General features: G+C 44.3%; 1 non-coding gene across 1 annotated transcript; it reads right to left on the bottom strand.

The window, feature by feature from the left end:
- Positions 1–613: 613 nt before the first annotated feature.
- Trnal-caa (transfer RNA leucine (anticodon CAA)) lies at positions 614–688 on the bottom strand. The gene has a single exon. It is a non-coding gene; the product is annotated as a tRNA-Leu (tRNA).
- Positions 689–8,530: the final 7,842 nt, after the last annotated feature.

The following is an 8,530-nucleotide window of genomic DNA, read 5'->3' as shown; positions in this document are numbered from 1 at the left end:
ATGTAAGTAATGTATGTAAAATACTATGTAAATTGTTTGTTATTACGTTAAATAATTTTCTGATGACATTTGTATTTAAAAAAAAAGTTGTGTGTATGAAATATTCATGTTGATGTTTGAAGCGAAAGTGGCTCTGGGGAGTGGAAAAGGTGGCAAGGGCGAATTAGCGCGCTACCTAGAGCAAACGCGGGAAGTAAGTGACACAGTCTGCAGGCAGCAGTGATTGAGGCAACACCTTTGTGGAGTAGGAGAAGCTTTGCCTGCAAATTTGCACAAAAATGCCTCGGATGAAGACTGCAATCGGCTTACGGCATAGCTGCAAGTAGTTGGGCTAGTGTATGTAAAATTGAATGACGCCAAGAAGAGAAATTGAGCCCATATAGCAAGATACTTGCAGGCCGTAGTGTGGGTAGTGAAGCCGTCACATTTTTCGCCACACCCAAGCCAACAGAGACCAGATAAGATTTTTTTATTTTACTTTGTTTAGCGTGAACCATTAACTTAAACTGTGAATAATCATTCTTAAACTTTAAAGAAACTGTTTCCAGGGTGTGATTTTCACTCTGCAGCGGAGTGTGCGCTGATATGAACCTTTCTGTCAGATTAAAACTGTGTGCCGGACCGAGACTCGAACTCGGGACCTTTGCCTTTTGCGGGCAAGTGCTCTACCAACTGAGCTATCCAAGCACGACTCACGCCCCGTCCTCACAGCTTTACTTCTGCCAGTACCTCGTCTCCTACCTTCCAAACTTTACAGAAGCTCTCCTGCGAACTTTGCAGAACTAGCACTCCTGAAAGAAAGGATGTTGCGGAGACATGGCTTAGCCACAGCCTAGTTTTAATCTGCCAGGAAGTTCCATATCAGCGCACACTCCACCGCAGAGTGAAAATCTCATTCTGGAAACATCCCCTAGGCTGTGGCTAAGCTATGTCTCCACAATATCCTTTCTTTCAGGAGTGCTAGTTCTGCAAGGTTCGCAGGAGAGCTTCTGTAAAGTTTGGAAGGCAGGAGACGAGGTACTGGCAGAAGTAAAGCTGTGAGGACGGGGCGTGAGTCGTGCTTGGCTCTGAGCACTATGGGACTTAACTTCTGAGGTCATCAGTCCGTCGTGCTTGGGTAGCTCAGTTGGTAGAACACTTGCCCGCGAAAGGCAAAGGTCCCGAGTTCGAGTCTCGGTCCGGCACGCAGTTTTAATCTGCCAGGAAGTTTAAAGAAACTGGTTCACCCCGTTACTTCATCCTAATCATACACCTATATAAGGTTGCTTCCTTGTGTTTGATTAATCCGAGTATCCTGATTTTACAGATTTATGAAGTGCCAAGTTAATATAAAGAAAACTCTCCGGCCGAACAGGTCTTGGAAGGTCCAACGGTACTGACCGGCCGCCGTGTCATCCTCAGCTCACAGGCGTCACTGGATGCAGGTATGGAGGGGCATGTGGTCAGCTCACCGCTTTCCCCGCTGTATGTCACTTTACGAGATCGGAGCCGCTACTTCTCAATCAAGTAGCTCCTCAGTTTGCCTCACAAGGGCTGAGTGCACCCAGCTTGCCAACAGCGCTCGGCAGAATGGATGGTCACCCATTCAAGTGCTAGCCCAGCCCGACAGCGCTTAACATCGGTGATCAGACTGGAACTGGTTGTATCACTGCGGCTAAATCTCCGACCCAGTCGTGTATCGAAACCAAGCCCTTTGCATGGCATTCGGTCGCTCTGACCACTCAGCTATCGAGGCGGACTAATATAAGGAGTCACCATTTAAATAGTTTTTGTGTAAATAATGACAGAATTTTCTTAACTATTGCAAAGTATCATAGTAAAAGTTTGCTTACGTGAAATTCAATTAGAATGAATCCAAGTTACTACAATCTGTTAAACGACTATACAGAGTTACTTCAAAGAATAATGGTTTTTGAAAGTAAATTCCATTAAAAAAGAGGTTTTCTTGAAGTGAAATGTCCAGTATAAAAAGTGTGTGCTTTAGTATCTAAGTACTGTAGTATTTAAGTTTGTTGATTATCGAGAGTGCTTTTCTGAAGGTCCCCCCTGGCAAAAAGTTTTTTAGCTTCCTTGAGGTTACCTACTGGGCTTTCTCTCTTTTAAAAGCATAATGTATAAGGGTGTGGTCAGAAAGAAATACCAGTGTCTGCACCAACGTTGTTTTCGTGGAATAATATTTACTTGTAGAAGCAAATTAAACAGTAGCCAGGAAGTAGCAAAATTCATACTTCTGCGTTTCCTATACTTCACTGTTTAATTGCCTGGATAGTCTGGCGACCGTTAGAACATATTTTAAACCACTAAATTAACTTGGAATTGGGTTGTCCTAGCTTCAATATAATACTACTCATACTGCGTTTATTTCTAACCGCTGGGTGAGATCTGAGAAAAATAATTCAATAATCTGATTTACTTATCTATTATACACAACACCCGGTCAAATCCTGTAAAAAAAGTACATCTATTGATTAGCTTTTTCTATTAACAGGATTATCCTCTCATAGTGTACATTATTTGGAAACTAAACAAAATGTAATAAGAGGGTTATATATGGCCACATAGAGACAGGGTTTTCTTTTATTTAGAGAAAGTATACTGAATTACATTAGTAGTGGTAAGGTTATAGGTTGGTGGGAAATCGGCTGTTGCATTGTAAATACTCTCATGTCCGGCTACGTCATTGTATTAAGACTTTCGACTTTTTACTTCTGTGCTCTGCAGAACTGGTGGGAACTGTATCGTCTACCGGAAGGTCATTTCTGCTTCAACATTCTTTGCATGCAGACACGTATGTTAAAAATGCTACTTGCGACAGAAAGTTTCCCGAATTATTAGATTACTAGTGTGAACAGGCAGTTTCAGCGTCAGAGGACGAGGACGAAGTCTGCAACTGGCAGCGCACACGAAGGATCTGTTGTGGTTAAGACACTTAACAATTTGCACAGTAGCAAGAGACATATCACCAAGGAATGTGGAATCAGCCAGATGAGTGTCTTTCGCATCTTGCATAGACATAAATTACACCTTCATCATCTGTCCCTAAATCAGGTATCCGAAGGACGTAATTTCAAATGTCGTAAAGAATTTTGTCGATCTGCTCTGCAGCGCCTGGAATACGACACTACGTTTTTCCAACGTGTGCTCTTTACCGACGAAGCAACGTTTACGGTTGGTTGGCTTAGAAGAGGGGGAGGGACCAAACTGCTAGATCATCGGTCCTCAACGTTTACGAACCACAGTAATATACATTTAAGTAACGTGCACTGCTGGGCAGCTGAGTATCCACGTTGGTTCAAAAATGGTTCAAATGGCTCTGAGCACTATGGGACTTAACATCTATGGTCATCAGTCCCCTAGGACTTAGAACTACTTAAACCTAACTAACCTAAGGACATCACACAACACCCAGTCATATCCACGTTGGCATCGTCAGGTACAACACCAACGACCGTGGGGCGCAAACGTAGGCTACTGTACGGCATTACAGGAAATTCTATCATGGGACCTTATTTCATCCCCGGGGTGTTAAATGGAAACGCGTCTGCACACGTTCTTACGAGCATTGTACCTGTTCTAGAAGACGGACCACTGTATAAGTGACAGTGTATATGGTTCGAACAAGATAGCTTCCCACCTCACTTTTTCCACTTTACAACGCAGATACTGACTGAAAAGTTTCATGACCTTTAAATAGGACGGAATGCTGCAGTGCAGCCAGCCAACAGTGCAGTGTCGGCCAAGTTCCATGATTGGACTCTCCCTGATTTCATTCTATGGGGAGCATTGAAAGGTGCAGTCTTATCATGGAGCCCTAGCTACGTCAGACGATATGCGCCGTCGAATTGTCACAGCATGCAAAGACATATCATCCATTGTACTTTCTGTGACCATCTATCTCTCGAACAGCGATTTCAAATGTGTCTTGAAGTCGATGGTAAACCATTTGAGCACACGCTTAGGTATATTGTAGAACCATATTTCGTTAAGAAAAGTATATATTTCGCGGATGACATGTCGTTCGTCATTCTGAATAAAATTTTTAGTTTGTGAAAGTGTACTCCGTCTCACCATCTCATCACAATTTCGAGTAATATCTATAGACAAATTTGTCCGACAGCAAGTGTTTTACTTTTAGAAACCAATGTAGGAGTCTCCAGGTAAAGAGAAGTCAGGTATTATTATTATTATTATTATTATTATTAAATCAAAGAAACTGAATAAACTGGTTTATTTTTCCTTGAATGTGGCTTTTTATCACTATAAAGTATGAGCAACGGACAAATCTGTTTCGACTTTCAAAAGTAAGCAGCACCGGGAAGGGCTTAAATGGAAACCCACCGGAAGAAACTGTAGATGATTCCACAAAAGCCTGGAAACGTACACGCATTTGAAGTATTTTTCCTAAGGGCCATCTGATGCGGCAGAAGCTAGCATATCCGGTAGATCCACATACAAAATCATAGCTGACCTTGTATCTACGTCTTATGGGTAATGAGGCTTTTCTTAGTAGCGCAGGACTGTCTTGCTGCATGTAACGCCGGAACGTGTCACGAGAGTTCTGCTTGGCGGTGTTTACACAGCGAAATCTGACTCTGAGCGCGTCGTTTTCCAATTTTAGTACATTTCTCGTATTCTTTTGCGAAGCGTTTCAACCTCAAAATTTACAAGTTTTATACAACTATAATCTTATTTTCAAGGGATTTTGGATGCGTTAAGAAAATTATATCATTACTTTCAAAAAAATCATAATTCCGTCAGTATCTCAATCGATACAAGAGTAAAGACTCTTTATTACACACAAATTACTTGCCCCTTAGCGTACTATGATTTGCCGAAAACCTCGTTTCGGTGTCTAGAACAGTTCACGGAATAAGAGGAGTGCTACGTCTTAAGTGACTTACCCTTTATACATGGTGAACATTATAAAACCGACAAACTGCAGAGACGGATTCCTGACTGGAAATGGAGGAAGGAAGTCCTATGAACATGTATCCTGAAATGCATCGCTGCCACGACAGATGTCGCTGACGAATAATGGTTCCTCTGACCACATGCCATGTGTTCCTTTTGTGTTGCATGTTGTGTGATTGACGCAGCGTATTGCAAGTAGTAGAATGACTCGGTATTCATGTCAGGAACGAGCCAAGACGTGTGTGGGTAAGGCCAAGAAAATGCAAACGGACGAGAGGCAGCATGGCTATACCAAAATAAGTACCTTCACAGACACCAACCTCATCGCACAACATTTCGAGCCCTTTTTGGGCTTTTGTGTGATCATGGGTCCTTTCAGACAGACAAGTGTGCAGGGAGGCAGCGGACTGTGCGTACAACTGATATGGAGGATCGGGTTCTACAGGATACTGAGACGAACCCTCGTAGAAGCTGCAGGAAAATGGCCCACCTATATGGTATAAGACAAAATACGACTATGTGTATCCTGCATGACAACTGCTGTTATGCCTGTCACCTACAATCCCATGGAAGCCACTCTGAACATCTGTTGTGACATGGATACGATGTGTCTCTGCACTGTCTTTCAGGACGCTCTGTTGTCGTTGCAGGTACACTGTTCATTTCCAGAAGAAAATCCATGGGACCTTGTTTCCTCCTTTTCTAGTCAGGAATCAGTCCCTGCAGTTTGTCGGTTTCATTAATGTTCATCCAGTATATAGTATATCTGTAAGGTAACGTGCAGATGCACAACAGGTTCCGAGCCTCTTGCGGGAATAGAGGACTCACTGCGGGCTAGTAGGTGAATGGACTAACTAGTCTGTCTTCGGCAGTGCAGAAGCACGGATGTCTTCTTTATGTCCTCGCTACGAAGCTTGTGCTCGGTGTTGTTTGCGTGATTCAGCTGTCTTATCAAACTATGCTTTATTAGAAGCAGAAATGATTATGCCAGCTGCAAACTGACAATGAAGGTCTCCTGAATATGAACGTTCGAAGTGACTTGAAGTCGAGCAGCTTACCAGAGATGAAGCAAAGACTGATTATACCCATCTTGTTGGCATCCACCTGTTTACAGTGGGTAGTGTGGTGTATGTGAAACTGATTAATGAAGAAGTATGCGACAGAATTCTACGTGCAACTAGAAACAGTCTCAAATTCCATCACCCAGATGGTCACATCAATGATGTAACTGTGGAACGTGCAGGACTTGGACTGCGGGCGATCCGTGTGTTTTAACTCCCTTTTGGGGTCCTTTCGGAGACCGTGGTATCTGCATCCTGCGTGTATGAGAAGCTGATTATCCATACATCTGCAAAGTGGACTCTATTTACCACATACCTTTATGTCAATGGGGTACAAAACATCTGCACTGAGCTGACGAAACATATGTGTCCTACATAGATATTGGCAGGTGCCATGCCACTTATGATCGCCAGCTGGAAACGTGCTTGGGATGTGGCCAAGAAGGACATGTTTCTGACACCCGCAGTCTCAAGACAATGAGGACGACACTTGCAAAGATCGTCTCCCAATGGACGATTCCATGGCAGAACCAGAAGTGCGTGCCCCACCGGAGGCAACGCAGCAGGCCTTGGTGGCCGAGCGGTTCTAGGCGACCATGCGACCGCTACTGTCGAGGGTTCGAATCCTGCCTCGGGCATGGATGTATGTGATGTTCTTAGATTAATTAGGTTTACGTAGTTCTAAGTTCTAGGGGACTGATGACCTCAGATGTTAGGTCCCATAGTGCTCAGAGCCATTTGAACCATTTTTTGGAGGCAACGCCATCATCGCACAAACCTAGTGCTTCAAGTATGGATGTTTAACAGCAGCTGAGCCAGCGCCACTCGTCCGCTGCAGACACAAGGACGCCTTCAGGCTCGACAGGGGTTATGTCATACACACTGTGTCTAAACTATTCTGCATGGTCTGAGGATGTAGAAGACAAGACATCCGTCCTTGTGACACCAGTGAATGCTGCAACTCCACCCCGCGAATGATAATCGACTGAGGCACTGGACGATGTTGTACCACTTGCTGGAGCAACACGTCTGTAAGCTGCTTCTCTTCCTGCCACAATCAGCATCCCAGCTGTCATAATTCTGGGACAAGTTTACAGGATTGGCTCCGTCAGTGACAACACCCCTGGCACACTCGCCAACCTACAATTTCTTTGTTGAACGTTGCGGGTGTCAGACCTCGATGTTACCGCCGGGCAATAAGTGCGCATAGACATACTTCTGGATACCTATTACTACGCTACTTATCTAACACGATGTTAGATAGACGAAGTGAGGCCTCCTTTACCTTCTCTGACCATATTGCCTATATCTGTATTGTTCACCACCAGTGACAGAGGATGTGACGCGGTCGAGTCTCGGGGAAGTTGAATGTCAAAAAACTTCAGGATCCAGAATGCAAGCAGATCACAGATACGACTTGGAACACCTGCATGAGACGTTCCAGCATATTCTTCGACACTCCGATGGTGATCGGACTATGTCAGGCCTCCTTTACCTTGATCAATGATAAGTTATGGTCGCGACAAAATGCAGTGGTATTAACATACCACGGACTATTATTTCATAATAGTTCGTGAGCGCTCAGGTCATTTTTGCTCTATTCAACAATAGGTTGACATTCAAGGGATTAAGGTGAAGATAACTTCTCTTACACGTCGTAATCATGAGGGAGCAATGATATGCACGATATTTCAACACAAGGTGCGAGGCGAACGCCCGTCCACGCATCACATCATCCAAGAAAAACATCAGAATCGGAGAGCGCTGGTCCATGTCCTAGACATGCCAGACAGACACTAATTGACGTCTCAGAGTGATATCACTGGTGTCCTAGTGGATCACCACAATCAGTTCTATGTGGCAGAGGTCCAGGACACCACAGCAATGGCTGATGTCCTCCACTCCTTAACATGAACTCCTAAAAGCAGAGATTATTACAGTGATGATTATGGCTTATGACTTTACTTATGCTCTCCATAAGGGAGTGGCGAACAAATCCCTGGGCATTGATGGCTATCCATTGGAGTTTTACCGTGCATCCCAAGACAAAATGGCTTCAAGTAGGACTGATGATCCCTGACCTTCCCCTACCGCCTGAATTCGTAGAAGGTGTGCCTATCCTGCACCCTGGGGTATTATTGGCCGCTGACCACTTTAAATTGTGACTTGAAGCTTTTTAACCGGATTCTTGCCGCTTGTTCAAAAATGGTTCAAATGGCTCTGAGCACTATGGGACTTAACATCTGAGGTCATCAGTCCCCTAGAACTTAGAACTACTTAAACCTAACTAACCTAAGGACATCACACACATCCATGCCCGCGGCAGGATTCGAACCTGCCACCGTAGCAGTCCCGCGGTTGCGGACTGACTTGCCGCTTGTCTTTGGCACGTTGTCCCTGAAGCTATCTCTAAGGATCAAATGTGCTTTAGTGGTGACAGTAACATTCAGATGCTGCTCAGTGGATGTCACGTTATCATAGCCCTGACAGCGACCTGCCACACTCGTGGTGACTTAATGAAGGTGGACTTCGCCCACATCTTTGATAGAGCTTGCTCG

Source organism: Schistocerca serialis, chromosome 3, assembly GCF_023864345.2.
Source record: "Schistocerca serialis cubense isolate TAMUIC-IGC-003099 chromosome 3, iqSchSeri2.2, whole genome shotgun sequence".
NCBI lineage: Eukaryota > Metazoa > Arthropoda > Insecta > Orthoptera > Acrididae > Schistocerca > Schistocerca serialis.
This window is presented reverse-complemented; position numbering and strand designations above follow the sequence as displayed.